Source organism: Brassica napus, chromosome C3 (genome assembly GCF_020379485.1).
Source record: "Brassica napus cultivar Da-Ae chromosome C3, Da-Ae, whole genome shotgun sequence".
NCBI lineage: Eukaryota > Viridiplantae > Streptophyta > Magnoliopsida > Brassicales > Brassicaceae > Brassica > Brassica napus.
Window position 1 is genome coordinate 15,634,397 of NC_063446.1, and position 21,694 is coordinate 15,656,090.

General features: G+C 38.4%; 2 long non-coding RNA genes across 2 annotated transcripts; one reads left to right on the forward strand and one right to left on the reverse strand.

Moving 5' to 3' along the window:
- Positions 1–10,652: 10,652 nt before the first annotated feature.
- Positions 10,653–15,100, reverse strand: LOC106429612. Its single transcript, XR_001285833.3, has 5 exons — positions 14,881–15,100; positions 14,670–14,745; positions 14,335–14,492; positions 14,148–14,221; positions 10,653–12,674 (listed from the first exon to the last, which is right to left on the reverse strand). It is a non-coding gene; the product is annotated as an uncharacterized LOC106429612 (long non-coding RNA).
- Positions 15,101–16,741: 1,641 nt separating this feature from the next.
- Positions 16,742–17,755, forward strand: LOC125584342. The gene is made up of 2 exons (XR_007321300.1): positions 16,742–17,095; positions 17,224–17,755. It is a non-coding gene; the product is annotated as an uncharacterized LOC125584342 (long non-coding RNA).
- Positions 17,756–21,694: the final 3,939 nt, after the last annotated feature.

Consider the following 21,694-nt stretch of genomic DNA (forward strand, 5'->3'; position numbering starts at 1 on the left):
TGCTATAGCATTGCCGATCAAATTTTTTTTTTTGAAACATATCTAATAGTTAGTTAACAATACGAAGAAAACATAGATACCACAATACATATTCAAGGTATAGATGAATAGTGACTTCACGGGCTCTCCTAGGATCCCAATTAGAGCAACCTTATTGATAACAGTTACATAAGAGGTTCTCCTCAACTTGTCTTGTAATACATTGATTAGATAAATTTCGTTCAAATCAAGTTTGTAATCGTTTCACAATTCCTGTCTATCGGGTGGATTTTAATATATATAATATTAAAAAAAAAGGTTCACCTCCCTCTTTTTATCAATATTGTAATGTAATTTTATTATCTAATTAAATTTGTTTTCTTTTAGAAAATATCAAACGAATAAAAAAACACCATTTGAAAAAGTGATATCTACAAACATCCTAAATTCCTAATCACATCTCTGAACCCATCTTGAATCTCTCTCTTTCCACTCACTTTTTATTGTTTATAATTAATTTGTTTGGAGAATCCACTTTCATCCTCCTAATGGAGGTGCTCTCTATGCTGTTTTTACCAATTCTTGATGCTTCGTTCTTTTATTTTTTGTTCACACTGTTGCTTCATTCTTATTATAGTAAGATGTGTGAAAATTATATGTTTTGATTTGTCGAGAGCGTCGTATTCAAAACGACAAGGCGCAATGACCCTACACTCAGTGCTAGTTCGTAGTTCCACGAGAACGTGAGGATATTATATTATTTTCTTACAAATAAACTGGTGCGGACAATGTGAAGGTAAAGATATTACTATAAACTGAAAAGTATGAAATTATGAAGACTACCCTGTCTTATTTGCTTCAGTTTCTGAATATGAAGACTACCATGTCTTAAATAAGGATTTTAAGAACCGGTTCTTAACTTTTTTAGTTAAAAGTTAAAAACAGTTTTTTAACTTCCGCTAAAAAACCCACTCTAAAAACTCTGGGTTAATCATGGTCTAAGCCCCTAATCACCACCAACTTCTTTCCCTCGCATCCTCATAAATATGCTACTATTCAATATTTGCTTTTGTTTCCAATTGAACTGATCTGTCTCTAAATTAATTTACTTCTATGATGTTTCATTTACATGGCTTGCTTTTCTAAAACGAAGTACTAAATAGTCGAGTACTATAAGTTTGTCTACCATGTTATATGAAACTCGTCCCAACATATATGGTTTTATGTGCATCGACTTGCGACTTTTTCCTTTTTCTTTATTTTCTTGGATAGGATACAACGAGGATGGTTTGGTCAGTGTTCGGTCTAGTTCTTTATTTTTCTTTTCTTTTGCATGTCTGGTAGTGATAACGTTGGAAACATAGACACGAGCTTTCATTTTCTTTAACAATTTCTGATTTCTTAAAAAGATATGTTAGTGCCGTTATGGGTCCTTTATTTTGCTGATGTTAAGTAAATAATATATAGATAAGGGATCTCTATGTAATTAGTTTAGAATACAGTAGCCCTACTTGTATACTTGTATAAATACTTTTCTTACGGTTAATAAAAGTATCTAAGCCTCCAACTCTATATGGTATCAGAGCCTAGAATCTGACCTAATCTTTTCTTCAAAATCTTTCTTCTTTTTCACGGTTTCTCATCATGTCATCGAGCTCTAATGAAACCATCTTGCTCACCGGCACCCCTAATGCCATCCTTAACATCAACATGTCCAATGTGACTAAGCTTACCGCCACAAACTTCTTGATGTGGAGCCGTCAGATCCAAGCACTCCTCGATGGATATGATCTTGTTGGTCATATTGATGGTTCTCGTGTTGTTCCACCGCCCACGACCACAACCGAGAATGCTGTTACTACCAACCCTGCATACACGGCTTGGAAACGACAGGATAGGCTCATCTACAGTGCTCTTTTGGGTGCTATCACACCAACGATCCAGCCGATCCTCTCCACCACCACGACTGCAACTGAGATCTGGAGTACTCTCAACGCTACATATGCGAAGCCAAGCCGAGGCCACTTCAAGCAACTCAAACAACAACTCAAAGCTACTACAAAGGGTACTAAGTCCATTAATGAATATGTTCAAGGACTAACCGCTATCTTTGATCAGCTTGCTCTACTTGGCAAACCGGAGGATCCTGAAGACCAGATTGATGCTATCCTCGAAGGTCTTCCAGAGGATTACAAAACCTTAATTGATCAGGTTGAAAGCAGTGATACCCCTCCCTTCAGTCAAAGCAACCAACTCCTCTCTCTGCTCCAGTCACTGCGAACTTTACCAACTACAAAGGCAACAATTACAACAATCGCCAGCAAGGGAACAAGCGTGGTGGCTATCAAGGCAACAACCGCAGTAACCAAACTTGGCAACAACAGCAACAATTTCAAACAACTCCTCACAGCTCTGCTTCCCGCGGCGGTTACCAAGGTAAATGCCAGCTTTGTGGAGTCTTTGGTCATAGTGCTCGGCGATGTACACAATTGCAGAGTGCATGCACGATGTCTGCTGCTTCAAGCCTGATGCCGTGGCAGCCAAGAGCTAATCTCGCAGCCTCTTATCCTTACAACGCGGTGCCATGGTTGTTGGACAGCGGCGCTACACACCATCTGACATCAGACCTCAACAATCTCGCATTGCATCAACCGTACCAGGGCGGTGATGAGGTTGCAATAGCAGATGGCTCAGGCTTGCAGATCACGCACATTGGTTCTTCTTCTATCCCTACTCGATCAAAATCTTTGCATCTTAAGGATATACTCTGTGTCCCTAATGTTCATAAGAACTTGATTTCGGTTTACCGTCTTTGTAATGCTAATCAAGTCTCTGTGGAATTCTTTCCTGCCTCGTTTCAGGTGAAGGATCTCAACACGGGGGTCAAGCTGCTTCAAGGTCAAACGAAGGGTGAATTGTATGAGTGGCCTATGTCTGCTTCCACATCTCCTGCTTCCTATGCTGCATACCCAGACACAAAGGCCACCCTAGACCAATGGCATCATCACCTAGGACACCCCTCCCCTGCTACCCTTAAAACCATTGTTTCTCAATTTTCTTTACCATGTTTTTCAAGTTCTATTACTACTCCTTGCAATGATTGCCTACTCAATAAGATTCATAAGCTTCCCTTTCAAACAAGTTCAATTCGCTCTTCAAAACCTCTCCAATATATTTTCTCAGATGTTTGGCAATCACCAGTCTTATCCTCTCAAAACTTCAAATATTATCTCATCTTTGTAGACCACTACACACGATATACATGGCTATACCATCTTCAAACCAAGTCCCAAGTCAAAGATATTTTTATCCTCTTTAAACCCCTTGTTGAAAACCGATTTGACACCAAGATCAAACATCTCTACTCTGATAATGGTGGTGAATACTTAGCTCTGCGATCTTACCTTGCTACCCACGGTATCACCCACCTTACAAGTCCTCCTCACACCCCAGAACACAATGGTATATCTGAACGCAAGCATCGACATATTGTCGAAACAGGCTTAAGCCTTCTCTCAACCGCTCATATGCCACTACACATGTGGCCTCTTACGTCCGCTGCAGCGGTCTTCCTCATAAACCGCCTTCCCACACCAAACCTTTCTAACCAGTCCCCCTATCAGATACTCTTCAACCAACATCCAAATTACTCTAAACTGTGAACTTTTGGCTGCCTTGCTTACCCGTGGTTAAGACCTTATGCTCCAAATAAGCTTGAAACAAGGTCCCTTCCCTGCATCTTTATTGGCTATTCCCTTACTCAGAGTGCCTATCAGTGCTTAGACCCAGCTACTGGCCGTGTCTACACTACCCGACATGTCCGTTTTAATGAGAAACAATTCGCATAATCTACCCTCATCCACCCAAAGCCCACGACCTCCCCTGAATCTCCGTAAAATCCAACACCAGCTCCACCATTCACCACTGTCCCTGCAGCATTACCACTCATACAATCTGCTCCGTTAGCTTCGAACGCTCAACCCCCGGGCACAGAGACTCCACCTGCGACGGTGTTGCACACTCCAAGTTCTGCGAGCTCTGAGAACTCCGTGGACACAGCTAACACTGATCAGGAACCAACATCGCCTGTGCCTCAACCTTCTGCGTCCTCAGCACCATCGCCTCCTGCACCACTGGAACAGGAAACTGCAGCTGCTCCACTGGAACCTGTTCAACCTGCTCAGCCGAGTCATCCTATGACCACAAGATCAAAGAACAACATCACCAAACCAGCTACTAAGTACAATCTTGCTGCAACTGTTCAGTGTGATCCTCATTGGATCCCATCAACTTGGCAACAGGCGATGAAGCATGCTCACTGGCGTAAAGCAATGAGTGGAGAGTTCACCTCCACAACTGATAATTACACTTGGGATTTAGTGGAAGTGACGCAGAGGATGAATGTAGTAGGATGTCGTTGGGTCTTCACTATTAAGTACAATCCGGATGGTACCATTTACAAATACAAAGCCCGAATAGTTGCTAAAGGATATCACCAGCAGCAAGGAGTCGATTACACGGACACATTCAGTCCTGTAATTAAAGCTACCACGATCAGGCTTATACTGGGGTTGGCGGTTAACCGTGACTGGCATGTGCGTCAAATAGATGTCAACACTGCGTTCTTACAAGGTCACTTAAAAGAAGAAGTGTTCATGTCTCAGCCACCTGGTTTTCAAGATCCAAGTAAACCTACCCATGTATGTCGCCTTCGGAAAGCGATCTCCGGCTTGAAACAAGCTCCCAGAGCTTGGTACTCTGAACTCAAACAGTATCTTCTCTCTATTGGCTTCCGAAACTCCTTGTCTGATACATCGCTATTCATCCTCAAACATAATGGCATCTATGTTTATCTTCTAGTCTATGTTGATGATATCCTTGTTACAGGAAGTTGCTCGAAGCTGGTTCAACGTATCATTGATACCATCGCTCAAAAGTTCTCCATTAAGGACATGGGCACGCTTGGCTACTTCCTGGGCATTGAGGCTATCCGAACGCCACAAGGGCTGCATCTGATGCAGCGCAAGTACATTACTGACCTTCTCACCAAAGTCAACATGTTGCATGCCAAACCAGTTCCTACGCCTCTGCCATCTTCACCCAAGTTAACTCTCAACTCGGGCACGCCACATTCTGATCCCTATGAATATCGGAAGATCGTGGGTAGTCTTCAGTATCTAGCTCTTACACATCCTGACATCTCCTATGCAGTTAAAAAGCTCTCTCAGTACATGCATCGTCCTACTACGGATCACTGGCAAGCTGCTAAGAGAGTCCTCCGTTACCTATCTGGTACTCTTACTCATGGCATCTTTCTCCGGAAACAGAGGGATCCTGTACTCCATGCCTTCTCTGATGCTGACTGGGCGGGGGATTCTGATGACTATGTCTCGACCAATGCGTATATTATCTACTTTGGAAGTCAGCCTATCTCCTGGACGTCAAAGAAGCAAAAGGGGTTGCTCGCTCCTCCACTGAAGCGGAATATCGTTATGTTGCGAATACTGCGGCTGAAGTCCGATGGGTGTTCTCTCTCTTACACGAACTTGACCTTCCGATTCTCACTGCTCCTACTGTCTACTGTGACAACATAGGTGCTACTTACCTCTGCGCTAATCCGGTGTTTCACTCTCGTATGAAACATATTGCTCTTGACTATCACTTTGTTCGTGGGCAAATTCAGAATGGGCGTCTTCGAGTGTCTCATGTTTCCACACATGATCAACTTGCTGATGGCCTCACAAAACCATTATCACGAACTAGGTTTCAAGACCTGCGAAGCAAGATTGGTGTTCGTCAACTCCCACCATCTTGAGGGGGCGTGTTAAGTAAATAATATATAGATAAGGGATCTCTATGTAATTAGTTTAGAATACAGTAGTCCTACTTGTATACTTGTATAAATACCTTTCTTACGGTTAATAAAAGTATCTAAGCCTCCAACTCTATAGCTGAGGTGGATAAGCCACAAGTGTAATTGAACCCTGGATTAGTGGGAAGTAGTTGAGCAACACAAGAAATAGCGATGTCAATGCATGATTAATTATTGAATAGATAATGTTACATTGTTAAACTCATGATAGGTTAAAGTGTCTCACATTAACATGTCTAATTGTGTAACAACTTCCACAAAAATGTTCTAAAAACATCCAAAAAATGTTCTTATTATGTAATCGTCTCTTATATATAATACACACATAATATGTACGCTTTAATCGTTGTATTTTATGACATCATATAGATATGTAATAAGTTGTCAATAAAAGTTACCTTTGTTTGTTGTACCATACATTACCAATGATGTGTGACATTATCTGTTCACTTGCTAACTTATATGTTTTCCTTCTAACAGATAGAAGATAATTTAAACATTCGTTAGTTAACATAGGGCATCTCCAACCACTAACACTATTTTAGTGTCAAAACCACGCTATTTTAATGTAATTTCAACACTAAAGTCAAGGTTTTCTCCAACCATAACACTAAACTTTACACTAAAATTATTTTATAATATTATATGTATTAAGTTTTTTATTTATCATTTATTTAATTATATGTTTTAGTAATAAAATAAGTAAATAGTATTTTAGTGAGATAAATAGTGTTTTAGTGTGGTAAATAGTAACACACCAAATTTAGTGTTAAATTTTAGTGTTGCACTAAAATAGTGTGATTTTTGCAGTTCCATTGGAGAAAATTTGGTGTAAAAATCACACTAAAATAGTGTTTTGCAGTTGGGTTGGAGATGACCTAGTAATAGAATTCAGTCAAAAGATAAACATTGTTAATAAAAGCGAAGAACGTAAGCGGAAGAAAACATAAGACTATCTACAATGGTTACTTTTGTTCAACACCTTATATTTTGTATTTTTAACATTACACATCATCGTTTTTTTTCTCCACCTATTAATTTGGAATTCATTTTAACTTTAGTTTTTACACTAGTTTATTTAAAAATTCAACACTCTATACATTATTTTCGTTTTATGCATGGTTCAATCCTTCCATATATTTTTTCTGAACAAAAAAAAATGGTTTTTCTAAAGAAAAATTTCAATAAATTTCATAAAATTAGTTAATAAATAAGTATTTTTATAGAATAATGATAATATTATTGTAATAAACGATTTTTTATTATGTCCAAATTTAATAAACCAAATCTCTTTTCGTAAAACACAAAAAACTATGAATTTTGGTATAATTTGTTTTTTTTTAATATAACATTTGGTATAAGATAATTGATTTGAAAGAATTTGAATGAAATAGAAAAACATAAAAATTTTAACAACCAATAGAACACTCATATTCTTCAATGTGGGTTCCATTTGTTTTTGATTCAACAGTTGAATTAATTCAGCACCAAAAACTCCACGTCCTTTTTTCCTGTGTTTTAACACCCTTGTTAAACAGTTGAATTATTTTTTTAACATGTCCATTGCACATAGTCTAAGTGAAGGGATCCCTTGATTTAAATATTTTAATTGTGAACCTGGGACGAAGTATAAAAATATTTTTTTTCCGTTAATTTTTTTCCTATAAAAGACTGACACGCAGACTGGCATATCAAAACGATTTTTTTTTTTTTTTTTTTAACAACTGCATATCAAAACGATTACATGTGACAAACCCTTATTCTTTTCGCTGAGCTTTGATTTTACTTTAGCTTATTTAGCTCTTTAAAAAATAATGCGATATTCTTTACTTGCGGCAGCGGGTATAATTGTTTTTTTTTTTTTGATAATCCAGGGGTTCCCCGCTTCGCGGATCATTCCCCTGGACCCGGTCAGACAGCGGTCAACTTCACCTGGGAGGGCTTTACCTGGGCTGGATCGAACCCAGTACCGCTTTGGTGTCCAGAAGAGTCTGGGTAGTTTATAATTGTTGAGCTGATGTATCTTTCATTTGTATTCCAAATGATAATCTCTTTCTTTCTTTTTTTTTTTTTTGATCAAAATGATAAGCTCTTTCTAAGGGATAAGAAGAATATGAATTGTTGAGCTGTTGTGGTAGAAAATTAGAGAAGTGACAATTACGTATTAACTTACAAATTAAAGTGAGGGTTCTTCAACAAAAGAAAATTTAATATAAAATCATCATAAATTAAAGTGAGGGTTCTTCAACAAAAGAAAACTTAATATTCTCTAAAATCATCATTCAGCCACAAAATAAAGAATGAAAATAAATATTTCACATAATTTATGGTGGAAAGAGCGTCAGTCTCGTTTATTGGACTCTTTTACCTAACATATTACTATATTTAACCAAGTATGTGAGGACCTCGAACAACAATGATGAATTTTCTGCTCTCCTTTTGACCAATTATTTTTAAATATTTGTAAAAAATGAATCAGCATTAGTTTCATACGTAATCAACTTCGTTCAACTTAGGTTAAATAGACATTTTAACTAAATATACTGAGACATGGCTATTAATATTTAATTAGTTTGTTTTTAACGACGATTATGACATATTAAAATGTAAGAGATCCATGCTTCACCTGAATTAACAACTATTTTTTTGTCAACTAGACAATTAGTAATCATTTAATAAAAAAAAAACAATTAGTAATCCTTTAGGCAAAAAAAAACATTTAGTGACCATTCATATGAATTATGAACCATAACATTTGAAAAAAAAATGAATCTTTTGGATTTGAGTATCTTTGAAAAGCAAGGAAAAAGAAGAAATTGAGTGATTTAAAGGGGAAATTAGTCGAATTTTTACTGGTCCTACTGTTACAAGCAGAGTTTCATTCTTAGGTATTTTAGCTAATACTACGAGAACAGAGTTATCATTTTGTTCCATCAAAAATTGACTCATCTTTATTTATTTAAAATTTCTATTTTTTACAATTAAAAAAGAAATCTCATTATTTGGTATCACATGCTACAGTTGGAAACACGGATATTAGATTTTTTTTTTCTAAATTGAAATTTCATTCATAATTAAAATACCAAATTCATACAAAGCTGCCGCAGAAACAAGAGCACATAGAAAGCGACAACTAAAACCCACACAGAGGCGACTTAAACCCACGCCGGGGTGACTCAAGGATAAAACAAAATCAACTCCACAACTAGAACCAAACAAGCGGTTAACAAATACGAAGCACGAACATATAACATAACGACTAGCAATCTTTAAAACTAAGCAAAGACCAAAGATCGGGAGTTACCGCTGCTGCCCATAGCCCGCCACCCGGTAACCTCCACTTCTGTATCCAAACCACGACCTATCGTTGCTGCCTCACCCGCCAAACGATAGGACCAAGAACCGAAAGCTTCAAAACTCAACAAGGGGAACCGTTGCTTGGTCCACGCGCCTTGGAAACTGATGTGACATTATAAAAAACGTCCAATTTCATACAAAGAAGCTCTCTCAACACACCAAGAACCAACTGATGAAGCTTTGCCAAATGAACCTCTCCGGTATCACACTCGGAGGAAGAAACCAATGGCAAGCAACCATTAGATACATTACCCTAGAAGAAAGACTGGTAATACAATTGTCATACTCCCGATGAAAAGACAACATACATATAATTGAACATGGCCAAAAAAAGAACGCAACAACCTTCACTAAATGAGTTCCAATTCCTAATTAGTCTATCAATCTCCAAAAGATAAGACTGCCTTCAAAACCAACATCATCAACCCGAAACTTAGCCATAAAACAGACAAACAGGCCCGACTAAACAAGCGGACTTTGGCTACAACCTCTAAAACGGAACAACTAAACCACACTTCCAGGGGTGCCGAGCTCGAGCTCTAACCACTAATCGGATCCAAAGCATCGTCGTTGGTAACGGGTTGTTGAGCTCTGCCACGTGATTCGAGCGGTCGCCGAGAAAGAATTTCCACAAATCTAAAAGGGAAAAACCAGATCTGACGAAGCCCTTCAGTCCTAAACGTCGACCCTCTTCACCGTCGTCACGCCGTGAGTCTCGCTGTTGCTCCATGGAAAGCCGTGACCTTCTCCGTCGAAACGAAAACACGTAACGTTTTGTCAGCCACAGAGCACCGAGCATCTAGACAAAGGATTGAGCAAAGGTGAAGAGAGCAAAAGAAAATAAGATCAGGAAAAGGAATAGAGCCTCCGGCACCGACAAAAAACGCCGGACCGGAGCTAGATTTGTTTTCAGAAGCGGTGGCGAGTTGAGAGAAAAGGGGCTAGGGTTTTTTTGACAAAGGATGGAGCGTCTCAAACACGGATATTAGATTATTCACCATATCTTTGACAAAAAAAGAAGAAGATTATTCACCATATTAATCTAACAACAAATATATTAACAAGGATTTAAATTTGATGTCAAAAAACCAGGGTTTACATAAATATAAAACATACATTTCGTGTACGATACACATTATTCCTTTGATCTACAAAAAAATAGCGATTCTTGAGGAGAGAGAAGCTCAGTATCAAGAAAAAGGAGAGAGAAATATGGGAAGAGGGAGAGTGGAGATGAAGCTAATAGAGAACAAAATCAATAGACAAGTAACCTTCTCAAAAGGAAGAAACGGTTTGATGAAGAACGCTTATGAGCTTTCTGTTCTATGCGATGTTGAAGTTGCTCTCATCGTCTTCTCTAGCTGCGGAAAGCTCTACGAGTTCGGCAGTGTCGGGTATCTTTGTGCTCCTTCGTAGCTCTTAATAATATTCAATAAAGTTAGGTTTCTTAGAGCATGTTTATTAGTGAAACCCATTAGTGTCTCTTAGGTAGGTTGTAATGATTTTTTAATTATTAAAATTATGATAAGAGACTTTGCTAAGAGACAGTTAATTATAGGAGTTTATTGGTGGTATCTTAATTAAGGTTCTTAACAATAAAAAAAGATTAAATTTATTTTTAAACATAATCACATTTTAGTTGTTCATGCGCTTGTCTATCACGAATTCTTGTTCGAACACCCATCTGGTTGGCGATATTAGTAGGGATATCTGTAGAATAGGTGAGAACAACATGTGAACTTCCGCTCCCTTCTCCTTGTTGGAAATCTGAGACATCATATTGAGTGTATTCATCTCGTTCGTCTTCTACTATCATATAATGGAGTATGATGCATGCTCTCATAATCTTCCCAATCTTGACTTTATCCCAACAAAGTGTCAGATTTTTAACAATGGCAAATCGAGCTTGCAAAACTCCGAAAGCCCGCTCGACATTTTTTTGGACAGCTTCTTGACATTGCGCAAATAAAACTGCTTTCGGCCCTTGTGGAATTGAAATGGATTGGATAAAAGTTGCCCATTTTGGATTAATACCATCGGTGAGATAGTAAGCCAAATGATACTCTCTTCCGTTGACCGAGAAATTCACTTGCGGGGCTCGACCATTTATTATGTCATCAAAAGCCGGTGAGCGATCAAGAACATTAATATCATTTAAGGTACCTGGAGGTCCAAAAAATGCATGTCATATCCAGATATCATATGAAGCAACCACCTCTAAAATGATTGTCTGTTTTCCCGAACCACGAGAATATTGGTCTTTCCAAGCCGTGGGACAATTCTTCCACTCCCAATGCATACAATCAATGCTTCCTATCATTCCGAAAAATCCACGAAGCTCTCCAATATGAAGAAGATGCTGAAGATCAGCCGGTGTTGGTCTTCTTAGGTACTCATCGCCGAACAAATTTATTATTGCTTCCACAAAGTTTTCCACACATAACCGAGCTGTGGTTGCACCGAGCCGGAGGTATTCATCGACCGCATCAAGCGCAGAACCATATGCCAACACACAAATAGCTGCTGTACACTTTTGAAGTGCAGATAGACCAAGTCTTCCGGTAACGTCTTGCTTTTGACGAAAGAATTGAACTTCATTGGAGAGGTGATCAACAATACGCTTGAACAATGGCTTGTTCATTCGAAATCGTCGTCTGAATAGATTTTCAGGATATGTGGGAGTGTCACTGAAATAATCATTCCATAACTGGAGATGTCCTTCTTCACGGTTTCGTTCGATAAAAACTCGTTTTTTTCTTGTCCTCCTTTCATCTTCTTGATCACCTTGATCATTGAACAGATTCTGAAATGTTTGATCAAAATGTTGATCAAAATATTGATCGAAATTTTCGTCAATTGACTCTTCGAAATTGTTTTGAGAAGAAGATACCATGAGATGATAATATATATATTTTTCTTCTGTGAAATAAGCGATGGAAAATTTTTGGGGTTACAAGATTGAATTTATTCAATCCCGGGAAAGAAGAGATGGACAACTTTTCTTATCAAAAAAGAGATTCTTGGTTACAAGATAAAATTGTTTTCTTATGAAAGAAGAGAATGGTGAGAATTGTTTTGGAGAGAAGAACATGAGATTATAGTAAAAAGCAAATGGAGAGAAGAGCATGAGATTATGGTGAGAATACAAACCAATTTATAAGTGTTCTTATACACAATCTTGTGACCTCGTGACACACACGGACAACAACAACAACAACAACAACAACTCAGACTCGTGACACACATAGACAACAACAACAACTCAAACTCGTGACACACACAAACAAGACTCCAAGGACAAAAACATTTAACGTGACACACACAGACATACATTTCTCGTGACTACACAGACAGCCCACTCCTCACCACTTCACCTCTCTCGCGTTTTCTTCTAAAATCACAGACCTCACACTTCCTCTTCTTCACCACTTCACCTCTCTCTCTTGCCTCCGACATACTCGGTCACCTGCATTACAAGAACGGTAAGGACAAAACGTTTTAGCTGAAACAAAAACGAGATCAATGTAAATATTTTAGAACAGCAAGGATAAGAACATTTGAGGACAATAAAACCAGTGACATTTTACCATTTTAAACAAACTTTGAACTACATTAACACCGTCAGAACTACATAAACATAACAAGAACTACATAAACATCAAACAGCAGAAGAACATCAGAACAATAAACATCACAAGTAACAGAATACAATGACACGACTAACTAATTAGAGAACAATTCATTTATCAGCTTCTTCTTGAGGGTTTCTTCATACTCAGCATGAGGTTCCTTTTTTTCCAATGAGACTCTCAAGCAGACTCAACCTACACAACCTATCTTTCGCGGCCAAATCTTGATGTTTGATTGTCCACATTATCTGAAACTTATTAAGCGTATTCTCATCTATCACCGTCTTCTTAGCACTCATCTTTGCGGCATTCACACCCGCAGGACGCTTGTTCTCAGTGGCTTGGGAGTTTGATGAATCTGCACCGTCCTCACACTTCCTCTTCTTTGAGCTCCCTTCGTTTTTAGCAGTAGCTAGGTCTCACCACTTCTGGTCGTGCCGGAGCTCTGTCGAAGCGTGTTCAAGCGTAAATCTCTTCTTGTAGTTGTTGTAGAATATTTGATGAGCTTGCTTCAGGACTTCATTCTCATTCTGGCCGCTTGTTCTCTCCCTAGTAGCCGCTTCATACGATCCACAGAACTTTGACACAAGGTCATTGATTCTGTGCCATCGTTGCTTGCAGTGCCCTGCCTCTCTCTCTTGGCATCCAGCCACCAGAGGACTTGCCGCAAAGTAGGTGGCAATCCTTTGCCAAAAACCAGAGGATTTTTGCTCGTTGCCCACCACTGGATCCTTGCTCGTGTTTAACCACGAGCTGATCAGCACCACATCATCCGTTGGTGTCCATTTTCGGCGTTCCGTACGCGCTGCTGCTGTGTCTCCATCAAGGTTTGAAGCTTCCGTCCCTACACTGCTGAGAAATGGAGATTGTGATGAAGATAGTTCGACACTATCTTCATACTGCCCAAAGGAAATATTTTGTTGTCTAGTAAGTAGATCAACAAATCTAGAAGGCTGGGTAGATGATGTTAAAGAATCCATATAGGAAGATAGAAAGAAAGAAAAAAGTTAAGACAGTGGGAATGAGGTTGAGCAAAGCTCGGAGAGATTGAGTAATGAGCTTTGAAATGAAATCAAGAAAGAGGAGAATGAAACTTTTAAATAGACGAGAAGGAAAAAGAGAGCATTGATCATAGGCATTCAAACCGAGTTGACATAAACCAACCACATTCATCACACATCACCATTATTTTCTATCTAACCATAAAATAAATTTATTACCTAAGCCAACCGTGAGCTAACTCTAAATTTAGTATCTAACCATAAAATCAATTTCTATCTAACCATAAATTTCAATTTATTACACCATACCTTTATGTACAATCGTGTAGCTTTCTTTGGTGTGGTCATAGAGCAGAGTCATGTGGTCTTCATTACCGTCCACTCTACATTACAAACAATATACTGCATTATCATCTAACTATCAATCGCAACTTAAATCACAAACAATGATATATCCAATTGAAGTGGGAAAATTCAACAGAGAGATAGCTTTTACCTCTATCAACAATCGGTATGTGTTTCGCCCACTATCACAAGACAATGCAACGGTAACCGAGAAACCATCACTCTCTGCTTTCTTCATCCTCCCTTAACCTTGAGCATGCCTCTTTGATCTTGCCATCTAAAGACACAAAGCCTCTTTGATCTTGCCATCTAAAGACACAAAGACATGAAAATATCAAAACAGAGCAAATAGAAAGGTTTTATCCAATTGAATTTCATTTCAAACAAGAATAAAAATCAAGAACAATCCCAACATAACTCACAAACCACCAACGAGTATAAAAAAATGGTTTATCCAATTCAAAAAATCAAAGACAAAGGTTTTACCTTTGTCAAAAATCTTGGGGTTTTCGTCTGACAAAGAGAAAGGTTTATCCTGGATCATGCCTCTTGATCAATCGATCTCAAGACACAAAGACAGAAAAAAAATTACACAAATCAGTAACAGAACTTCTTAAGATTATCGATGAAATAGCCACAATCTACGACATGCAAAGTTGAAATCTTCAAACATTAAAACATATTTTCGGACCTTTACCTTTCGATTCGCTTGAAACAGTCACCGTTCTCCTTCGTCTCCGACAGCCACCACGAGATAGATCTCGCCGTTTTCTTTGGTCGAGGAGAGAAACCGATAGAGGGGACGCCGATTTCCATCATCGACAAGAGCCACCATGAGGGGACGACGTTTCGTGGAGGAGAACCCCGAGAAGAAGAGAAATCGCCTTTTGGGTCGGCGAAGAAAGGAGCGAAGGAAGAGAGAAAGAAGGAAAAGAAGAGAAGAGACAAAACCTACAGACCCACTTTGGCTTGGTCGAATGAAGAATAGACACGTGGCTCGCAAGGGACGTGCCTTCGCTCCCTTAATTAAGGGACGGATCTTCGCTTAATTCATGTTTTCCTTTTATTTTTAATGCCATTAATCATAAGATCCAGCCTAAGAGCTGCGATAAATATGCCCTTATAAAACTGATTACGAAATGGGCTCTCTTATTACTAGCTATACCGTAAGATTCAAGAATATGATCAAGCTTTTGTCTTGTGGGTATTAATTCTTAAAGATTGTGTCTTTTATCCTACGGTAACTAGGGTTCATCGTTATACTATCTCTGTCTCTGTCTCTCTCTTGGATCCATTATTATTATTAAGCCAATGGGTTCGTACGTTCTACTTTATTGTTTGATATTTTATTTGGATCTGGATTCTTTAAACTTGAAGATGCCCAAATTCAGACGGGCTTAAAATACGAAGTTAGGGTTTCCTTTTGTAAGAAAAATCTTTATACATAATTAAACTAATTATCTCTCGTGTGTAATATTTTTTTTCTGCTGAATTTGCAGAGTTGAAAGAACAATTGAACGGTATCATCGTTGTTACATCCGTTCTCTGAGCAATAATAGGCCTGAGGAGTTTACACAGGCATGTGTATATACGTACTTTCGGTTTATACAATAAATGAACGTGTTTATATTTATAACTACTCTTACATCAAATTTTCTTGTTACTATATGCATTTCATTATATAGTCCTACATGGTGCAGAATTGGTGCCAGGAGGTGACAAAGCTCAAATCCCAATATGAATCTCTTGTTCGCACTAATAGGATTATTAATAGTTTTCTAAGCCCTTGAAATTATATAGGGATCATCATCACTTTCTGTTGTACACATTATATAAATAGCTGAATAGTTGATGTGTGTTGATATTCATGCTAATTATCAAGGCACTTGCTTGGAGAAAATCTTGGAAAAATGAGCCTGAAGGAACTGCAAGGGTTGGAGAGGCAGCTGGAAGCCGCTCTTACTGCGACTAGAAAACGCAAGGATGTATACATCCATTATCTAAATCGGTCTTGTTTTATATTCAGTCATATGTTATATATAATAAATTCCCCATATATTATGCAGACACAAGTTATGATGGAAGAAATGGAAGATCTTCGGAAAAGGGCAAGTTAAATAATTGTTATATACCAAACTGATACATGTATATACATATATTAACCAATCTATTATTGAAATGGTAGGAGAGGCAGCTCGGAGACATAAACAAACAACTCAAGATTAAGGTTTTCACGCTAGATCTCAAATTATGATTTTTAGAAATAAAACTAACTCGTTTATATTTTTAATAATATTGTTTGTCAATAGTTTGATCAGACCTAAGGCCTTGCTTTCAAATCGTTTCAATATTTATGGCCAAACACGGAAGCATCAGCGGCCGGTGATCCCAACAATTCTGAATTTCCGGTTCAGTCTAGTTCAGTGAATTGCAACACCGAACCTTTTTTTTTTTACAAATAGGGTACGTAACAAAGTACCATTTAACTTCGTTTGTGTGAAAAGGGATAGAAGTTATATATATATTGATTATTAGACTAGTTTGATACTTGGATATGTAAATAGGTTCCAACAACATTACTACGCGCAGGAAACCTCTCTCTAAACACTCTCTCCCAAAGGCGAAACCCTAGCTCCTCCTTCGTTCGGGTGGCCGACGGTGTTGCTCTTTTGCTTTCTTCATTTCTTCGTCTTCGCCTCTCTTTTCCCTCCTCCTCTCTGTTTCCTTTCTCGGAGCTCTGATTCTGGCGCCACCGCGCGGTGTAGATCTGGCGCGTCGGACCTGGATCTCCGGAGAAGCGAGGTGGAGGAGTGGATGTACGGTTCCTTTAGTCAAACGGAGTGGTGGTGGCTCAGATCTGGTTCTGTGGAGAGCTCTGCTTCTTCCTCTGCTTCCTCTGTTTGATTTTCTCGGTAAGGGCGAGATGGTTCGCTTGGCTGAAGGCGTTAGGGTCCCTCAAACGGTGGAGTTGCGGTGTTTCTTCCGACCGTTTTGTTGGTCTCAGGCGCGTCCTTTCTTAGGCCGGTTTGGTTTGTTGCAGGTTCTCTGTAGCAGAGGCGTGTGCGAAAAGGCGAGCAGCTGGGTTTGTCAACCACAACAACCCTTTTCGGGTGGCGGTGCGTGTGGAGTCAACATGACTGTGGACTGGTGTAGGGCTGTCCTGGTCCGCTCCGCTCTGACTTCTGGTGGAGTAGTTGGCTCTGCCTCTTTGGTATAGGTTCGATAGCGTGTGGCGGCTCATGGTCGTTCCTTCTCCAAATAAAGCTCGGCTTGGTGGGGCGTGTGGTCTTGGTCTCGAGTGTAGCTGTCTGTCCATAAAGTTTGCTGTGTGGGAGTGCTTAGCAAGCTGTTTTTGACAACCCGATCATTAAGAACAGGTCACCGGGTACGCCTAATTCTACCGGGCCCAGCTCTCGCTATAACTGCGGGTTGATTCCGCGGCAAGCGAATGTTCCTCTCCGTTGTATCTTTTGTGTACTGCAATTGTGCTTAATGTCATTTCATGTGTTTCTTTAGGTTTGAGTTTGTGTTAGTTTTCTTTATGTTGATCTGCTACTAGTATTCTCTGTCAATGTCTGTAAAAAATTTTAAACTGGTAATGAAATCTTAACATTTTTTACCAAAAAAAAAAAACATTACTACGTGCAAGGTGAAGGTTCGTCTGTATCAAAGAGTAACATGGCATGTAAGACCAATTTCGTCCAAGATTGGGTTCTTTGACATGTTGTTGACTACATCACAAGGCCACTAGTGGCTCGCCAATTTCAGCTCTAAAGCTCGATTTTTCAGTAAGACTTGTACTTAGCTCAAACTCGTGTGAATTTATTCGCATGTTTGGGTCTTTTAAATACTTTCTTTCCGTTTGTGTGTTTCTCCCTGATCTAAAACATTTGTTTTAATCATAATATGTCAGTGCGTCACTCATTTTCATACGAACTGAACCTGACATTCCATAACAATAAGGTAATCTGCAGGGCCGGGCCCCATCAAGCATGTGCTTGGGGCCCGAAAAAACATATATGTTTTAAGGGCCAATAATAAACAAAGAGATCATGTAGCTCTACTGGTAACTTTACTCTAAGTGGGGAAATGGACCCGGGATCAAATCTCCAAACCGTTCTTTCAATATTTTCACTGTTTTTATGAAATCAAAGGGCCAAAAATAATTTTTTGCTTGTGGGCCAATATTTTTCAGGCCCGGCCCTGGTAATCTGTATCCAAATATGAACGAATCATAATATGTGACGCAGTGCGTCACGTAGTATTCTTGGAGACGGACCTACTTTCTTGTTATATGATTTGAGTTTGTTCTCTTAGCGTTTTTAGTTAAAAGCTAAGGGACCCTACGCTTAAGGACTCAGCTTAAGGGACCACCTATAATGTTGCTCTTATGACTTATGAGCCCAGATCTGTGTCGATAAGAACATGCTGAATAGGGGTGGGCACTTTACCCAATATCCGAAGCCGCTTCCGAACACGATCCGAAAAACCCGAACCGAAATCCGAACCGAAGTAGCAAAATATCCGAACGGGTATTGAATTAGGATAGATTGGATATCCGAACCCGAACGGATAATATCCGAACCCGGATGGATATCCGAAGATAACCAAACATATATATAATTAACCTTATATTTCTAGTTTACATCTCTCATTTTATATAAAATATTTATATTGATACTACACATACTTTAAGTTCATATAATACACATACAATTACGGAGAAAATAATTTGCTACTCACTTAAAATGCATGTCAAAGTTTTTATTTCAAGAATTAACAAAAAGTTACATCCAAAATTTAAAAACAATAACCAAATTAATGTATTTTTAGTTTCAAAATGTTATGTCCAAATTTATTAACCATTCAATCTATTAAAAATAAAAAATTAGTTAAGTGAAAGTTATATTTTTAAATACAAGAAATTCGAGAAATGAAAAATTTAATATATTATTTTTCAAAATCTAAATATCCGAACCCGGTCCGAACTAACTGAATCCGAACTAAAAATATCTGATCCCGGTCCGAAGTTCAGAAATATCCGAACGGGTTCTACACCTCTATACCGAAATACCCGAAAATCCGAAATACCCGATCCGAACCCGAACGGGTACCCGAACGTCCATCCCTAGAATATCCTTACAGAGAATGTAATTTAAAAATTAGGGAGGTAATGTTACTTTTATAGTTTTATAATAGCGATTGTTACAAAAGGTATTAATGAAAATTAACATTTTCAAATATTATTATAATTGTGTCGAAAATAGCTTTTGCTAGTATTAATTTGATTCCTTTAGTCACAAACGAGAGCGATTTGCATACTAAATAGGGTAAGATGAAGAAATTAGCACATATGGAAAAACCGAAGGCCCAAGCGTGAAGCCTACCTCTAACCCTTGCGAAAATACGTCGATGCCTCTGTACCTTCTCTTTCTTCTACGTAAGATGCTCAAATGTTTCGATGTAATCATTAGCAAAACAATATATTAATGTTCCTTCTCCTTTCTTTCACCCTTTTTTCTTATCTGTTTTTTTTGTCTCCAATTCGCTCTCTTATCTGAATTTTCTCTGATTCTTCTATTCTCCCTTCTATATTTAATGTACACAAAACACGTAATCTCATCCTCAATAATATCTAGTGTCTTTATTTATTTTATTGTCATTCAATAATTAGATTTATTGTTTTCCAATTTGTTTGTGTGTTACTGCTTTGTTCTATCAGTGGAAAATTATTCATATAGCAGTGTGTAGGAGATTTGGTCCACACAACGGTGTTTAGGAGATTTTATTCAGACAGACCCCATCTCCGCCGTATCAGTGCGCTGCCGTGTCTGTGTCTTCCCTTCTCGCTGTCGTGTATGCGTCTTCTCTTCACGCCGCCGTCACATCTCATGTCGTTTGATTGTGGGTGCACGGGGTGAGGCTTACACCGGGATAATTAAATCGAGTAGAACGGTCTTCAGTAAGCGATCAATTGTACATCTCAAGCTGGATCGAGTGCTGCAGTTCGAGCATGATGAATCGCGCATTTGGGTCTTCTCAGTTCGATCGATGCAAGCTCAGGGCAACTGAGGATCCAATTTTTTTTTTTTTGCAAAACTGGCCCCCCTAAAATTAGCATTGTTGTATTCTGATTTATCCAGATACTTTATATTTTAGCTTGTATTTAATTTACATTTACCGGCTATTTTGATAGGTAGATGGTTGTTATTTTGTATCAATACGGATAAATAAAAGTTAACTCTCTAATAAATCACAAAATATATGTTTAGAGTTACATATTCGACTAAACATAAAATTAACTCATAAACAAATCACAATACAAATGATTAAAATGGTTGTTTAGCCGGTTAAGATTTTACTTGACTTTTATTTGTTATAGTTAGCCAGTAATACATACCAGTTATCTCGACATTGTTATAGTTAACCGGTTATATATATTAATTAATGATTTAATTTGTGGAATAATCGGTTAAGATTTTACTTGACTTTTGTTGGTTATATTTAGCCGGTAATATCACTAATTATCTCAATATTGTAACTTGAATTCTAACAATGAAAACCACTAAGACTCTAAGGACCATTCATGGGATTTTAAAGGGTTTGGAATGTAGAATCTGAAAGTCTGAGACCGATTCGTAAAGCTATTTGTACACTTGAAAATATTGGGACCAACTAGAAAATATCTGAAGGATGGAGGACTTGTGTTGCAAAACATAAGAAATCGACATTGTTGCCCAATCTGTAACGAGACAGAGACAGGAGGATGAGCACGACGGCGAGGCTTGAATTTGAGCATGAAGACTTCGGCGGAGAAAGACGACAGAGATGGTCTGGTTACTCGAGACAGATGCGTCGATTTACGGCGGAGAAAAGGAAGCTTGAGGCAGAGACGTTCGTGGTGGCTCCGTCTTCAGCCGACGGCAGAGATAAACAAGGAAAACAAACAGGTCCACGGCGTGGTTCGAGCTGGCCATGGACGATGGAGCAAGACAGCGCTGAAAGAGTGAAGCTTGAAGCGATCAAGTGTAGCAAATTATGAAGAGTGTTCGAAAGAGTGAAGCTTGAAGCGGAGAAGAGTATCGATCTGCTGAAGAGTGCTCCCATCATTTATGAAAGATTATAAATTAAGACCCGAAATTTATTAAAGAAATTATAACAAATTCTCAAAAATTGTTTAGTTGAATATGCATGACACGAGACCACTGACTCTGAGTATACCTGTTACTTAATTTGAGAAAATTAAGCTTGAATCAACTTGCTCATCATTTCTTTGTTGGCAGCAATTGCTTCAAGAAAAATAAAAGCTTCAGATCTTTGGGGGTGGTTATATTTTCGTCTTGGGAGGGCTATAATAAGAGTTCTTTCATCCAGTAAAAACATACTGGCTAACATAATTTTACATTGTGTTTGTTAACTTTAACCGGTAAGCTATATATAGGTATTCCTGATTGTTGTGACGGATGTGAGAAGATAGAGATTAACAGATGGATAAACAATAAAAAAAGACT